This window comes from Grammomys surdaster, unplaced genomic scaffold (assembly GCF_004785775.1).
Source record: "Grammomys surdaster isolate TR1022 unplaced genomic scaffold, NIH_TR_1.0 135, whole genome shotgun sequence".
In the NCBI taxonomy this organism is placed as follows: Eukaryota; Metazoa; Chordata; class Mammalia; order Rodentia; family Muridae; genus Grammomys; species Grammomys surdaster.
Genome location: NW_021604593.1, coordinates 1705079 through 1718910, shown reverse-complemented (window position 1 = coordinate 1718910; position 13832 = coordinate 1705079).

The following is a 13832-nucleotide window of genomic DNA, read 5'->3' as shown; positions in this document are numbered from 1 at the left end:
AGTCTTTTCTTTAGGGAAAAAAAAATAGAAATATCTGTAGGATGCCTTTAGGTCTGTAGGCAGAAGAGAGAATAAGTCAGGAACTTGTCTTATTTTTAAAATTACATTATTCTCTGTGTGTGTGTTGTGTGTTGTGTGTGTGTGTGTGTACATGTGTCTGTACACTGGTGTGTGGAGATCAGAGGGCAACCAACAAGGTAGTCAGTTCTCTCCACTACATGGGTTCCTGGGATTAAATTCAGGCCATCAGGCTTTAATGGCAAATGCTTTAACTGCTGAGTCATCTTGGGGGCCCAAGTGACCCATTTTAGGATAGGGACATTCAGATTTTGTTGTTGTTGTTCATTTTTCACAGTGCTGGGGATCAAATCCAGAGCCTTGCACACAGTAGGCAAGCATTTTACCAAGGAGCTAAACCCCCAGAGGGATTTTCAGATTCTGATGGAATACATTTAGCCCTACCTTGCTTGCTTATCTGCCAAGCAGACCGTCTCTTTCTACTCTCCCTAGCCCTTTGGCCCGCTGCTCACTCACACCCTCATTTACTTCCATGGACACTGTTTGCACATCCTTTGGGCTTTGTGTGATGTGTTTGCTCCGTCCTTGCAGAGAGTGGCTATTCCCCCTTCCTTGGCTCTAACAAAAGGAGTCTGGTCTCATCCTTAGCTAGCAAAGCTCTCAGAGATCAGCTCCTCTGGCCCCGTTTCCTACCATCAACTCCTGTGTTCTCTCACAATCCAAAGATATGCAACAACATGAACGTCCTAGAAAATGCTCAACTCGTGAAACCAGGACAAAAACGACCTTGCCGCCCACTAGCATCACCTCCGCTCCCTAGATGACCTCCAGGACAACCCTCCCTCTGAGCTTACCTTTTCTGTCTTTAGAAAGCACCCAGATACTATGATGCACTCTGGCGCTCACCTTTAATTACAGCACTTGGGAGGTCGAGGCAAGTAGATCTCTATGAGTTCAAGGATAGTCAGGGCTACATAGTGTGTTCCAAGCCAGCTAGAATTACACAGTAAGACCCTATCAAGAAAGAAAGGAAGGAAGAAGAAAGGAAGGAAAGGAGAGAGGAAGGAAGGAAAGAAAGTGAGAGAGACAGAGTAATGTAAAATGCAGTTAATCTTATTGCTTCCCTTCTTAAAACTTTTCAAAGTTTTCCCCACTCCAGAATAGCTCACTTCACGCTATTCTGCGCACCTCTCCCACTCCTTGCCTTCTGACCGCCTTTACTAGCCTGCTGTTACTTCAGCCACAACCCCTAACACCTTTGCTCAGCTCTTTGAAACGTACTTTCTCCCTTGACCCTGCATGATACTTATTTGATCTAGACTCTTTCCCTACTTTTTCCAGCTAAATTCTATTAAATCTTTGTGGTGGTTCTCAGCTTAAACTCTGTGCTGGATGATTTTATGTCAAATCGACACAGGCTGTCATCAGGGAGGAAAGAACCTGTTAAGTAAATGCTTCCACAAGAACTGGCTGTAGACAAGGCTGTAGGGCGTTTTCTTAGTTTGTGATTGATGTGGAGGGAGGGCCCAGCCCATTGGGAGTGGTGCTATCTCTGGGTTGGTGGTCCTTGGTTCTATAAGAAAGCAGGCTGAGCAACCCATAGGGAGCAAGCCAGTAAGCAGCACCCCTCCATGGCCTCTGCATCAGCTCCTGCCTCCAGGTTCCCACCCTGCTTGAGTTCCTGTCCTGACTTCCTTTGACGATGAACAGCGAAATGTAAGCTGAGTAAACCCTTTCCTTCCCAAGTTGCTTTTGGTCATGGCGCTTTAGCACAGCAATAGCAGCCCTAACTAAGACAAAGTCCCTCCATTAAAAAGCCTCCTAGAACTCTAGACTAGGCAAGCCACTCTGTTTTCTGCTATAACACAGGCTTACACCCAGTACAATATCGATCCTGTTTGCTATTGCCTGTCTATTGCTTCTCTGTCTCCCACATTCAACTTGTTCAGGGGTCCTCAACCTGAGAGTTGCAACCCCTTGGCGGGGAGTGGTCATATATCAGCTATCCTGCATATCAGATATTTACATGACAACTCATAACAGTAGCAAAATTACAGCTATGAAGTTGCAATGGAATAATTTTATAGTTGAGGGGTTACCACAACCTGAGGAGGGACTATATTAAAGGGTCATAGCATTTGGAAGGTTGAGGGCCACTGAACTAGCCACTGAACTGAATATATTATATATACATATATACATATATGTATATATATTAAAAACCAAACACACACACATATATCTCCAAGTTACACACAACTAATTTATTTATTTTTATTTCATGTGTATTGGTGTTTTGCCTACATGTATGTCTGGGAGGGGGGTGTTGGGTCCTCTGGAATTGAAGTTAGAGACAGTTGTGAGTTGCCATGTAGGTGCTGGGAACTGAACTTGGGTCCTCTGGATAAGCAAACAATGCTCTCAACCACTGAGCCATCTCTCCAGCCCTTTGGTTTTTGTTTTTTTGAGACAGGGTCTCTCTATATGGTCCTGGCTGTCCTGGAATTTATGTAGCCCAAGCTGACCTTGAACTCACAGAAATGTGCCTGCCTTTGCCTCCAGAGTGTTGGAGTTAAAGTATTGTGCCACCACATCGGGACCTCAACTAGTGTATTTTTAACTACAGCCCTGTATCTGGGCTGTTGCCAAGAGTCTAGCAGGTCACAGGGATAACTGCTGAATGGATAAGTGATTATTTCTCCGTCTTCAGGATACAAATACAAGTGCCATATAGTTTTTACCCACAGCCTCATCTTCTAGTCTAGTTAAAGATGATTAATTGGGTTTTCCTCTTTTCTATTTACTGGGATTGCATTTTTATGTTTTTACCCTTATTGCCTTCTACAGAGCTCAGAATTCATGTTTCTGACACTCTGTGTGCATGTGTGTGTATGCACATGTGTTTGCTGGTGCACATACACATGTGATCATGGGGAGGCCAGACATCAGGCATCTTCCTGTATTGCTCTTCACCTCTTTTTTTGAGACAGGGCCTGTCATTAGACCTGCCTAGGCTGGGTAAGGACCTCTAGGACTCTGCCCATTTTGTCCCTTCTAGTGTTGGGTTTGCAAATGTGTGTACCCCAAGCTGCCCTGCTTGTGTTTTATGTGGTCATTAGGGACTCCAGCTCAAGGTCTCACACTTCCATGACAGGCATTTTACCAGCTGAATGACCATTCACTCATTATTTTTAAATTTCTCTGTGTGTATGTTTGTGTCTCTCTCTCGGTGTGTGTGTGTGTATGTGTGTGTGTGTGCGTGTGTGCGCGCTACATGCATATAGGTTTCCTCATGGGCCAGAGAGGGCATTTGATTGCCTAGAACTGGAGTAAAGGTAGTTGTGAGCCTCCCCACGAGGGGGCTGGGAGTTAAACCAAGGTCTTCTGCAAGGCCAGCAAATGCTCTTAACTGCTGAACCATCTTAACAGCCCCACTCACTCAGTTGCTTTTTAATAACTGCTTATTGAACCTCTATTATGTGGGTACAGTAGGGAACAAAAATAGACAGGGCCTGTCTTCTAACTGACATTCCAGTGACCTATGAGCATCCAATGAACTTCTCAGTCCTACTGAGAAATCCCTTTCACCTCTGGAGAGAGGAAGCAGGAGCACAGGTGATGGAGAAAGAAAATACATTCTTTTGATAACCTCTGGACCTCCCTGTGTCTGGGCCCAGGTGGAACTAGCCGTCAAGCAGCAGAAGGGAGTGAAGAGAGCCCCCTGGAAAGAGCCTGAATCCCTGAAGACAGGTGTGTCAGCAATCCAGTGCCACGGCCCTTTTCCTTGTTTGGTAACAAGGCTTCTTCTTTGTACTGGAGAAGAGCAGAGAAATTGGTCTCTAGAGGGGAAAGCATAAAGTGATGGATGCCAGAGGAAAAAGGGAGCAACCGCAGGGAGGGAAGGAGACAGGCACAGGGAAGGTCTGTAGGAAACGCTGGAATCTCCAGGCTGGATCCCAGTCCAATCGCAGGCAGGCACCTTTAGGTGTAGCTTCTCATTTGGGTCACTGGGTAAGGGAGCCGGGACATAACTCCCTGCAAACCCCTCAAAGCCAGTTGAAGAAAAAGAGTCCCTCCAGCCATCAATTTTTGTCTGTATTAGAAAAGATGCTTTTTAAAATGGCTCTCTGTCCACCACCTGTTTCCTGATTGAGAGCTCAGGCCCAGCTTTCTGAAATTCCAGCTCCCACAGCATCTTCATTTGCAATCACAGAGCAGAAACTTCTACCTCAAGAACCTCCAGATGCTAAACTAGCAGCCTGCCTTTTCTTCAGGGCCCTGCACTTGCCAGGAGCTTCAGCTGCTCGCTGCTGAGGCTACAGCGCCATCTGCTGCTCATCTGAGGAAACCGACTGAGACTGCAAAGGCCTGGGAGCCTGGGAGGAGGGGGAGGCTGGCTCTGGGCCTCAAGAGAACCGCGTCTTTGTTCTGGACAAATCCAGTACTGGCCCTCAGGGACAAGGCAAATGTTTTGATTATTGTCGTTAGTCATTCATCTTAGGCAAGGCAGGATGCCTATCTCCTACAAAAAGGAAGGTTCTGAAAGGATAGCCAGTTAGATAGTTTTCATAAAACTCCAGTGTCCTCTCAAGGTTAATTTACCCAGAGGAGTACCAGCCTGCCTTTGAAATTCTGTAGATCTCCTCAGAGTGAGTCTTGTTTCTGTGCAGGTTTAAGATTATTGCAAGTAGACTTAATCGGATGGGTAAGATAATGAATGCAAGCCTGAAGAATCAGACCTTTGAGGGAAAATAACGAGCTTGCTCTTGCTGAATTGACATGGATTCCCAGCAACTTTCTTAATCTGGGTTATTCCTGTTCCAGCCTCTCCCCAGAGAGGGTTGTGAGCTCCAGTGCTCTGAGGACCACACAGTTCAAGAGATGGTTAGTTTGAAGGTTTATTACTATTATTACTATTATTGATGTTGGTGGTGATGATGGTGGTGATGGTGGTGGTGATGGTGGTGGTGATGGTGATGATGATGGTGGTGGTGATGGTGGTGGTGATGGTGGTGGTGATGGTGGTGGTGATGGTGGTGGTGATGATGGTGATGATGGTGGTGGTGATGGTGGTGGTGATGGTGGTGGTGGTGATGGTGATGATGGTGGTGGTGATGGTGGTGATGGTGGTGATGATGGTGGTGGTGGTAATGGTGATGATGATGGTGGTGGTGGTGGTGGTAGTGATGATGGTGATGGTGGTGGTGGTGGTAGTGATGATGGTGGTGGTGATGGTGATGGTGGTGGTGGTGATGATGGTGGTGGTGGTGATAGTGGTGATGATGATAACACATGCCATGTTATAAAGATCAGAGAACAACTTTTGGGAGTCAGTTCTCCCCTTCCACCATAGGCTGTAGGTTCCAGAAATCACTTTTATCCACCGTGCTATCCTCTGAGGAGGTTTTACTCACCGATGCCTGCCCTTGAGGAAGGGTCTAATAGACCAGCTTCTACAGCACTGTCTAGTGATCCCCTTTTTTCTGATTCTCAGGCGTTTGTAGTCCCCTTCCACCTGGTGCCAGGATTTATCTGTATGGCCAATGGCACATGGCAGGAGTAATCCTGTTTAATTTCCAGAATTAAGTTATAAAAGACTCTTGGTCACATCTCTTGGTCTTCTTGATCACTGGTACTGGAGAAGCCAGTTGCCATGGAGAAGTTCATATCAGCAGCCATGTGCATGATCTTAGAAATAGGTCCTTCAGCCCTAGACGAAATTACATCAGATCTGGGGTTGGGGATTTAGCTCAGTGGTAGAGTAATTACCTAGCAAGGACAAAGTCCTGGGTTTGGTCCTTAGCTCCAGGGGAGAGGGGGAGAAAATTACAAGATTACTGTCCAGTGACTGACTGCAAGCCTACTGGGTGACCTTAAGTCACCTCATCTCCCACCTCTCAGAAACTTCTGAGACAAACACTTGTATTTGTTATTTTAAGCTCTTAAAGTGTTGGGGTAATTTGTTTTGCAGCAGTATAACAGACTTGCCATATGGCATTTTTATTATATCATCTTATTATATCATGTTGTTACCTTATAAATCTGGTTATACCTTATAAATCTGGCTGGAGTCTCTCCCCACAGTCTCTCTGGCCTCATCCCCTGATACCCAGCTGCCCCTCCAGCTCAGTTTCACCCTTGGGTCTAACTCTCGCCCTTTGAATTAGTTTGTGTTTCCTTTTTGAGACAGGATGTGAGTCAGGCTGACTTTGAACTCCTACTGAAGTCAGGAGTGACCCTGAACTCTTGATTCTCCTGCCTCTCCCTCCCACGTGCTGGGATCACAGGTACGAGCTACCTCACCTGCTTTACTCAGTGCAGAGGATGAAACTCAGGGCTTCCCCAGGCCAGGCAGGCACTGCTGGCAGAGCCCCGGCCCCAGCTCCTTTAGGTCTTTTCTCAAATGCTACTTTCCCAGAATAGCTTTTTTTTCCATTTTATTTTAAATTTTATTTACTTTTTGTTTTATGTGCATAGGTCTTTTGGCTGCACGTATGTCTGATCATCACATGTGTGCCTGTCGACCTCAAAGGTCAGAAGAGGGTATTGGAGCCTAGGAACTGTTTGTCAGATAATCATGAGGCGCTGAGACTTCGGCAAGAGCAGCAAATCATCTCAACCACTGAGCCATCTCTCTGGCCCTTGATCTGGCTGTTCATGATCCTTCCCTGTCCTTTTAAAACTACATTTTAGGTGTGTGTCTGTGTGTGTGTGTGTGTGTCTGTGTGTCTGTGTGTGTGTGTGTAGGCACAGGAATGGCAAAGTACACTTGTGGAGGTCAAAGGACAACTGTGGAAGTTAGCTTCTCCTTCAACCATGTGCAAGCCTCTTTACCTAGTGTGCCATCTCACTGGCCCTTTCTCCCTCTTTATTTAATTTTTAAAGATTTATTTATTTATTATGAATACAGCGTTCTGCCTGCATGTTTGCCTACAGTCCAGAAGAGGGCACCAGATCTCATTACAAATGGTTGTGAGCCACCATGTGGTTGCTGGGAATTGAACTCAGGACCTCTGGAAAAGCAGCCAGTGCTCTTAACCTCTGAGCCATCTCTCCAGCCCTCCAACTCCCCATCCCCCTCTTAAATTGCAGCCTCCATGTCTTCCTATCCTAGTCTTTAGCTTATTTTTATTCTTAGCTGTTATAACTGCATAATATATCATATAAAGGGATAATTAATATATTTTATGTGTATGTTATTTCTGTTCCCACACACACACTAACTAGAATGAAAGTTTCACAAAGGCAAGAATTTGTATTTTCATTGATGTTTATTATTGTTCTTTTTCTAGTCTATGGAACAGTATCAAAACATAATGGCTTTATCATACTTTAGTTAACTAGAAAAAAATTGGATGTCAAGTTCACCAGTTTATAGTATGTTTTCTTTCTTTCTTTTTTTTTTTTTTTTTTTTGGTTTTTGGTTTTTCGAGACAGGGTTTCTCTGTGTAGCCCTGGCTGTCCTGGAACTCACTCTGTAGACCAGACTGGCCTCGAACTCAGAAATCCGCCTGCCTCTGCCTCCCAAGTGCTGGGATTAAAGGCGTGCGCCACCACTGCCTTCCAGCTATATAGTTTCGACTTCCGTGTGCCACCACCGCCTGGCTTATAGTATGTTTTCTAGTTTTCATATAATATACCATGTCCCATATTATGATAGGGCATGGTTACATTATCTTTAAATTCATTTCGAGGCAATTCAGACAGGCTAAGACTATAAATCACTTTGAATTGGGCATTGTGGTGATGCAGGCAGTAGCTGAGGCAAGAAAGAAGCTCATGGGTTTGAGGCCTCCCAGAGACATAGTAAGACTCCTCTCTCAAAACACACACACAACCACAGCAGCAGCAACAACAACAACGGAAGACTTGCCTCTATTGCTTGTTGGCTAATTATGAATTACTGATCAGATATGTAAACTCCTTGGTCCTCAGCATTACGCATCCATAAAATGGAATAATACAAATTCTCTCTCCTATTGTAGGGTAGTTGTAATGATTGAATTAAGAAATGAATGTGAGTGCATTTAAGAAAAATCTAGTGCTGGGAATGTAGAGTATTTTAATTGCATGAATGGAGGACTGGGTTTGATCACCAGTAATACACAGTTTTGTGGTACACAACTGTGATCCCAGCACACACACATGCGCTCTCTCTCTCTTTCTCTCTCTCTCTCTCTGAAGGCAAAGACAGAAGTATTGGAAGTTCAAGGTCATCCTCAACTATGTAGTGACTTCATGGTCGGCCTAGGTTAAAGACTTTGTCTCCCAGCTCTATAAAGAAAAAAAAAATAGACTAAAAAGTGTGGGAAACGTGTGGTCCAGTATTCTAGCCTTCCTGATCCTTCACATCAGTGTATTAAAACTTTCAAGTCCCTGGTGCTGGTGAACAACTTTTGTCCCAGCACTTGGGAGGCAGAGTCAAGTGAATCTCTTCGAGTTCAAGGCCAGCCTGACCTACAGATCGAGTTCCAGGACAGGCATGGATATACAGAGAGAAATCCTGTCTCAACAAATGAAACAACAGCAAAAAAAAATCCCCAAAACCTTTCAAAAAGCAGGTGTGGTGGTGCACACCTCTGATCCCAGCACTTGGGAGGCAGAGACAGGTGAATTCAGCCAGCCAGGTCTAAATATGGAGTTCCGGATCTGAGAGGTAAAGTCGGTGATGAGATCCAACAGCTGGGATGGAAACTAGGAAGAAAGAAGAGAAAGAGGAAGAAACAGAGAGAGGAGGCACAGAAGGGAAGCAAGGGACAGTGAGAAAGAGGAAAAGAAGAAGGAAGGAAGGGAGGAAGGAAGGAAGGAAGGAAGGAAGGAATGCTGCCAAGAAGAGAGAAGTCTAACCTTTAAGTCCTTTCTGTGTAACTTGTAGAACAAAGGGAACTGAACTTTCCCCAGGATGGGGCGCACAGGAGAGGAGCCTGGAACCCACAATCGCCCTTGAGTGTTACCTCTGCCAACTCCAGCAGGGGAACCAAAACAGTACCAGCTGCAAAACAACAACCCAAACAGCTGGGACCCAGCACACACCTTTAATCCCAGCATTCAGTACACAGAGGCAGGCAGGTCTCTTGTGAGTTCTAGGCCAGCCTGATCTACAAAATGAGACATTGTTTCAAAAACAAAAAATTAAACTTAACTAAAAATTAAATTTGGTCTTTCTGATTCTTGCTTATTTCACTTATATGATTGCCAGTTCTGTTTTATTATGAATGTCATTAATTTCAGTATTCTTTATAGTGGAATAAAAGTCCATTATTCGCCGGGCAGTGGTGGTGCACGCCTTTAATCCCAGCACTTGGGAGGCAGAGGCAGGCGGATTTCTGAGTTTGAGGCCAGCCTGGTCTACAGAGTGAGTTCCAGGACAGCCAGGGCTACACAGAGAAACCCTGTCTCGAAAAAAAAAAAACAAAAAAACAAAAAAAACAAAAAAAAAGTTCATTATTCAATATGTGGTACATTTTTCTTATCCATTCATCTATGGTTAGTTCCATACACTGGCTATTGAGAACAGTGCATACAGCAATAAGCATGGATTCCTAAGGATCTCTATGATTTACTGGCTTACTATAGAATTCTTTAGGCTTATGTCCCAGGAGCGATGCAGCAGGCTCATGTCGTAGATCTATTTTTATATTTTGGGGAGCCTTCCACACTAGATTCCACAGTGCTGAATCACATCCCACCAGCATTTGTTGTACTTTTTCTTTCTTTCTGTCTCAAAACCATTTTAATTTACATTTTCCTGATGACTAAGGTTGATTGTACATTTTCTCAAATATTTATCAGCCATTTGCATTTCTTCCTTTAAGAACTGTCATTTTGGGGGACTAGACAGTTAGCTATGCAGTTAAGAGCACTGACTGCTCTTCCAGAGGTCCTGAGTTCAATTCTCAGCAACAACATCATGTGCCCTCTTCTGGTGTGTCTGAAGACAGCAACCGTGTAAATAAATAATTCTTTTTTTAAAAATGTCATTTTGATTCATCAGTCCATTTGTTGACTTTATGATTTGAGGTTTTGGTGATTACTTTTTTACTGTTCTTAATAGACTCTAGATAGTAATCGCCTAGATATTAATTAGATATATTAGCAAATATTTCCTCCCATTCGTCAGGCTGTCTCTTCGCTGACAATTGTCTCCTATGCTGTGCAGTTGCTTTTTAATTGCATCCTATTTGTTCATCCTCGAGGTTCTGTGAGTGCTGTATCGCTGAAACCCTCTTCAGAAGCCTTCCTGTCCGCATCTGTGTCTTGAAGCATTTGGCCTATTTCCCTCAGACAGTTCCAAAGTACCAGGTTTTGTGTTAAAGATGTTGATCCATTTTGAACTGATGGTTACACAGGGCCTTAGGTTAGTGTGAAAGTAGTTACAATACACATACATACATACATACATACATACACACACATACACACACACACACACAGCACTCACACATGCACACATACACTTTACTTTTTTTTTTTTTTTTCAAATTTAGAGTCAGTGTCTCACTAAGTTGACTAGGCTAGTTTGGAATTCACTGTATAAGACAGGCAGGCTTTGAACTCCTGATTCTCCTGCCTCAGCCTCTGGAGGAATTGGTAGTACAGGTCTTTGCTAGCAAGAGCTATCTTGCATTTGTTTATTTATTTGTATTTGTTTTGGGATAGGGTCTCATTTAGTTCAGGTTGGCCTCAAACTATATAGCTAAGGATGACCTTGAGCTCGATGCATTTTGCTTCCATCTCCCAAGCACTAGAATTAAAGGCAGGCACCAAGCGGTCAGGTCCTGTGTGTGACTCGTCTTGTTTAGTGCATCCTGGCCCACTGTCAGCAGTACTACATCCCCAGCACATGTTCACTCACATTTACAAACGTCATTCATTTGTTTCGTATGTATATAAGAGAGAATGAGCATGTGTTTACGCATGCATGGGCACACGTGTACCATTTTAGAACATGTGGAAGTCCATTTCTATCATGTAAGTCCTACAGATCAAACTTGGGGCATTAGGCTAGGCAGCAAGCACTTTTACCCACCACACAGTCTCAGTGGCCCACTGACCCATATAGTTTTTCATTGTGAAATTCAACAGTAGGATAGAGAAGAGAACTGACAAACAGGCATTTGTGTGGCCTGTTACATGACAGAGCATTCGATCCCCATAACAACTCTAATGAGGCTACTGTTACTCTGTATGAGCACATGGATTTTAATGTGTGTTTGCTCATATGTGCAGGTGCACATGCCTGTGAGGAAATCAAAGGACAGCTTTGGGTATTGTTCTTCCTCAGGAGCTGTCTACATTTTTGTTTGATACAAAGTCTCTACTGGCCTGAGACTTGATTAGTCTAAAGTGGCTAGCCTGAAAACAGTCTCTGCTGAGATTACAAGAGCATGCTGCACCTGGTTGGTCGTGTCACCATTGTCCCACAGCCTTTACTTTACTGCCTAAGCTGTATCCCCCACCCAGACTCTTATTTTATTTGATTGATTTTTCAAGACAAGTATTCTCTGTGTAGCCCTGGCTGTCCTGGAACTTACTCTGTAGACCAAGTTGACCCCAAACTCACAGAGAGCTGCCTACCTCTGCATCCTGAGTTGTGGGATTAAAGGTGTATGACACCACACCTTGCTCAGATTCCTATTTTTTAAGATTTATTTATTTTATTTATGAGTACACTGTAGCTGTCTTCAGACACACCAGAAGAGGGCATCAAATCTCATTACAGATGGTTGTGAGCCACCATGTGGTTGCTGGGATTTGAACTCAGGACCTCTGGAAGAGCAGTCAGTGCTCTTAACCACTGAGCCATCTCTCCAGCCCCCTATTTTTTAAATTAAAAAGAAAATTAAGTTATACATAAGAGGTCACTAGAACTCTGTAGGCTGAAACAAAAAGATTACTGTAAGTCTGAGTTCAGTCTGAGCTACATAGTGACTTCCTGGACAACCTGAGCTTCAGAGTGACCACCCCCACCCTCACTCCTGCTTCAAAAAAACATTTTAAGTAGGAAGAGATTAAACTATGTGTGTGTGTGTGTGTGTGTGTGTGTGTGTGTGTGTGTTTAAGAGAGTGCATCCTGGTACATTGTGTAGGATAGCCCCAAGCAATCCTCCTGGCTCTGCATGCTCCATAACTGTGACTATAGGCACATACTGCCATGCTCAGATACTGTTCCTAATTTATAGGTGAGGAAACTGAGGCCCAGAGGTTACTTATCTTAGAGTTGAACTACTAATTTGTGAGTAGGATAGTCAGACTCAAACCTGTATCTGTCTCCAAACCCAACTTCTCTTTACCCAGGGGTCTAAGATATATCACATACATGCCAAGGCTTTGTGTTTTCTTACTTGTTTGGGTAACAGGCTTATTTCCTAGTAAACGTGCCAGGCTTCTGGCTATATTTTCATCCCTGTTTACTGGGTGGTAATATATCAGAATCAGAATGATACAAATATATTCTTGCCAGCTTCTCAGTGAGCAAATCTAAACCCACCGTCCCCAAGGCCCACCTTCATCAGGCTATAATTCTGTAACAGCAAGGACTCTGCCTTTTCATTCACCCCTCCTGGTGCCTAGCACAGGGCCTGCTGCATGTCAGAAGTCAGAAACAGACTCTAAAGCGTGAGATGAGACGATCTGTGATGAGCTCAAAGGTGAAGCTGAAGCTGGGATCAATACTTAAAAGGGCAGCATTTAGTTTGAGGAAGAAGCAAAGCAAAGGGGAGATAGCCGGGAAGGGACGGAGCGGGTGTAAGAGAAGAGAGCTCAGCACAGACATCCAAGATGAAAATAGCCTCCCCGCACTGTCCTCTTAAAATTACTTTCTATATTGGAGCCTAAGTGACAAGTAAGATCGCCTCTGTAATTTCCCATGTGTTCAGCTTAATGAATTTCCGGCAAATGGTTTCAGGACTGGAGGGCCAATTTGGACAGTGTGGGGGTGGGGTGGCAAGAAATGAGGGGTATGAAAATAGACTAACAAATTGAGTCTAGCAAGCAAACGAAGGGGTGATAGGAGGCATGTGAAGGGGGAGTCAAATCCTGGAGCTTGCTCAACTGTGTTCCCTTACATGCAATGGAAAGGACCCAATGTCCCAGGCTATCTTGTGACTTTTTGGATTTTGTTTTGTTTGTTCTTTGAGACACGGTTTCTCTGTGTAACAAATGTTGGCTGTCCTGGACTTTGTAGACCAGGCTGGCCTCGAACTCAAAGAGATCTGCCTGCCTCTACTTGGGATCAAAGACTGTCTTGTGACTATCATTAGCACCTCACTGCTTTTTTAGTTAAAGAGCTGTATTTGTTTATATAGAGAGTTCATTGTCATAATAATTTAATTTTAAACATTGGAGAGAGTAAAAGAGACATTGGTTCCTTTAAGTCCTACGTGGTTGTATTTAGGAGGTACATCAAACATGTTGAATGGAGCCATCCTAAGATGTGGAGATAGGGAGTGGAAGGATGGCAACGAATGGAACTCTTCCAATCTGCTCTGCTGCTGGACCACATGCCTTATGTTTTCCCAGAGACTGAGGAAGAAATGGTGAAAAGCAACAGGACACATTGGAAAAAGTCCTTTCTAGTTCTTAAAATTGACAAAAAAAAAAAACACCAAACCAAACCAAAACACATTAGCAGCCTATAATTATATGCAGGACTGAAGATTTTCCAGTCCCCAAGTCGTCGTCGTCTTCTTCTTCTTCTTCTTCTTCTTCTTCTTCTTCTTCTTCTTCTTCTTCTCCTTCTCCTTCTCCTTCTCCTTCTCCTTCTCCTTCTCCTTCTCCTTCTCCTTCTCCTTCTCCTTCTCCTTCTCCTTCTC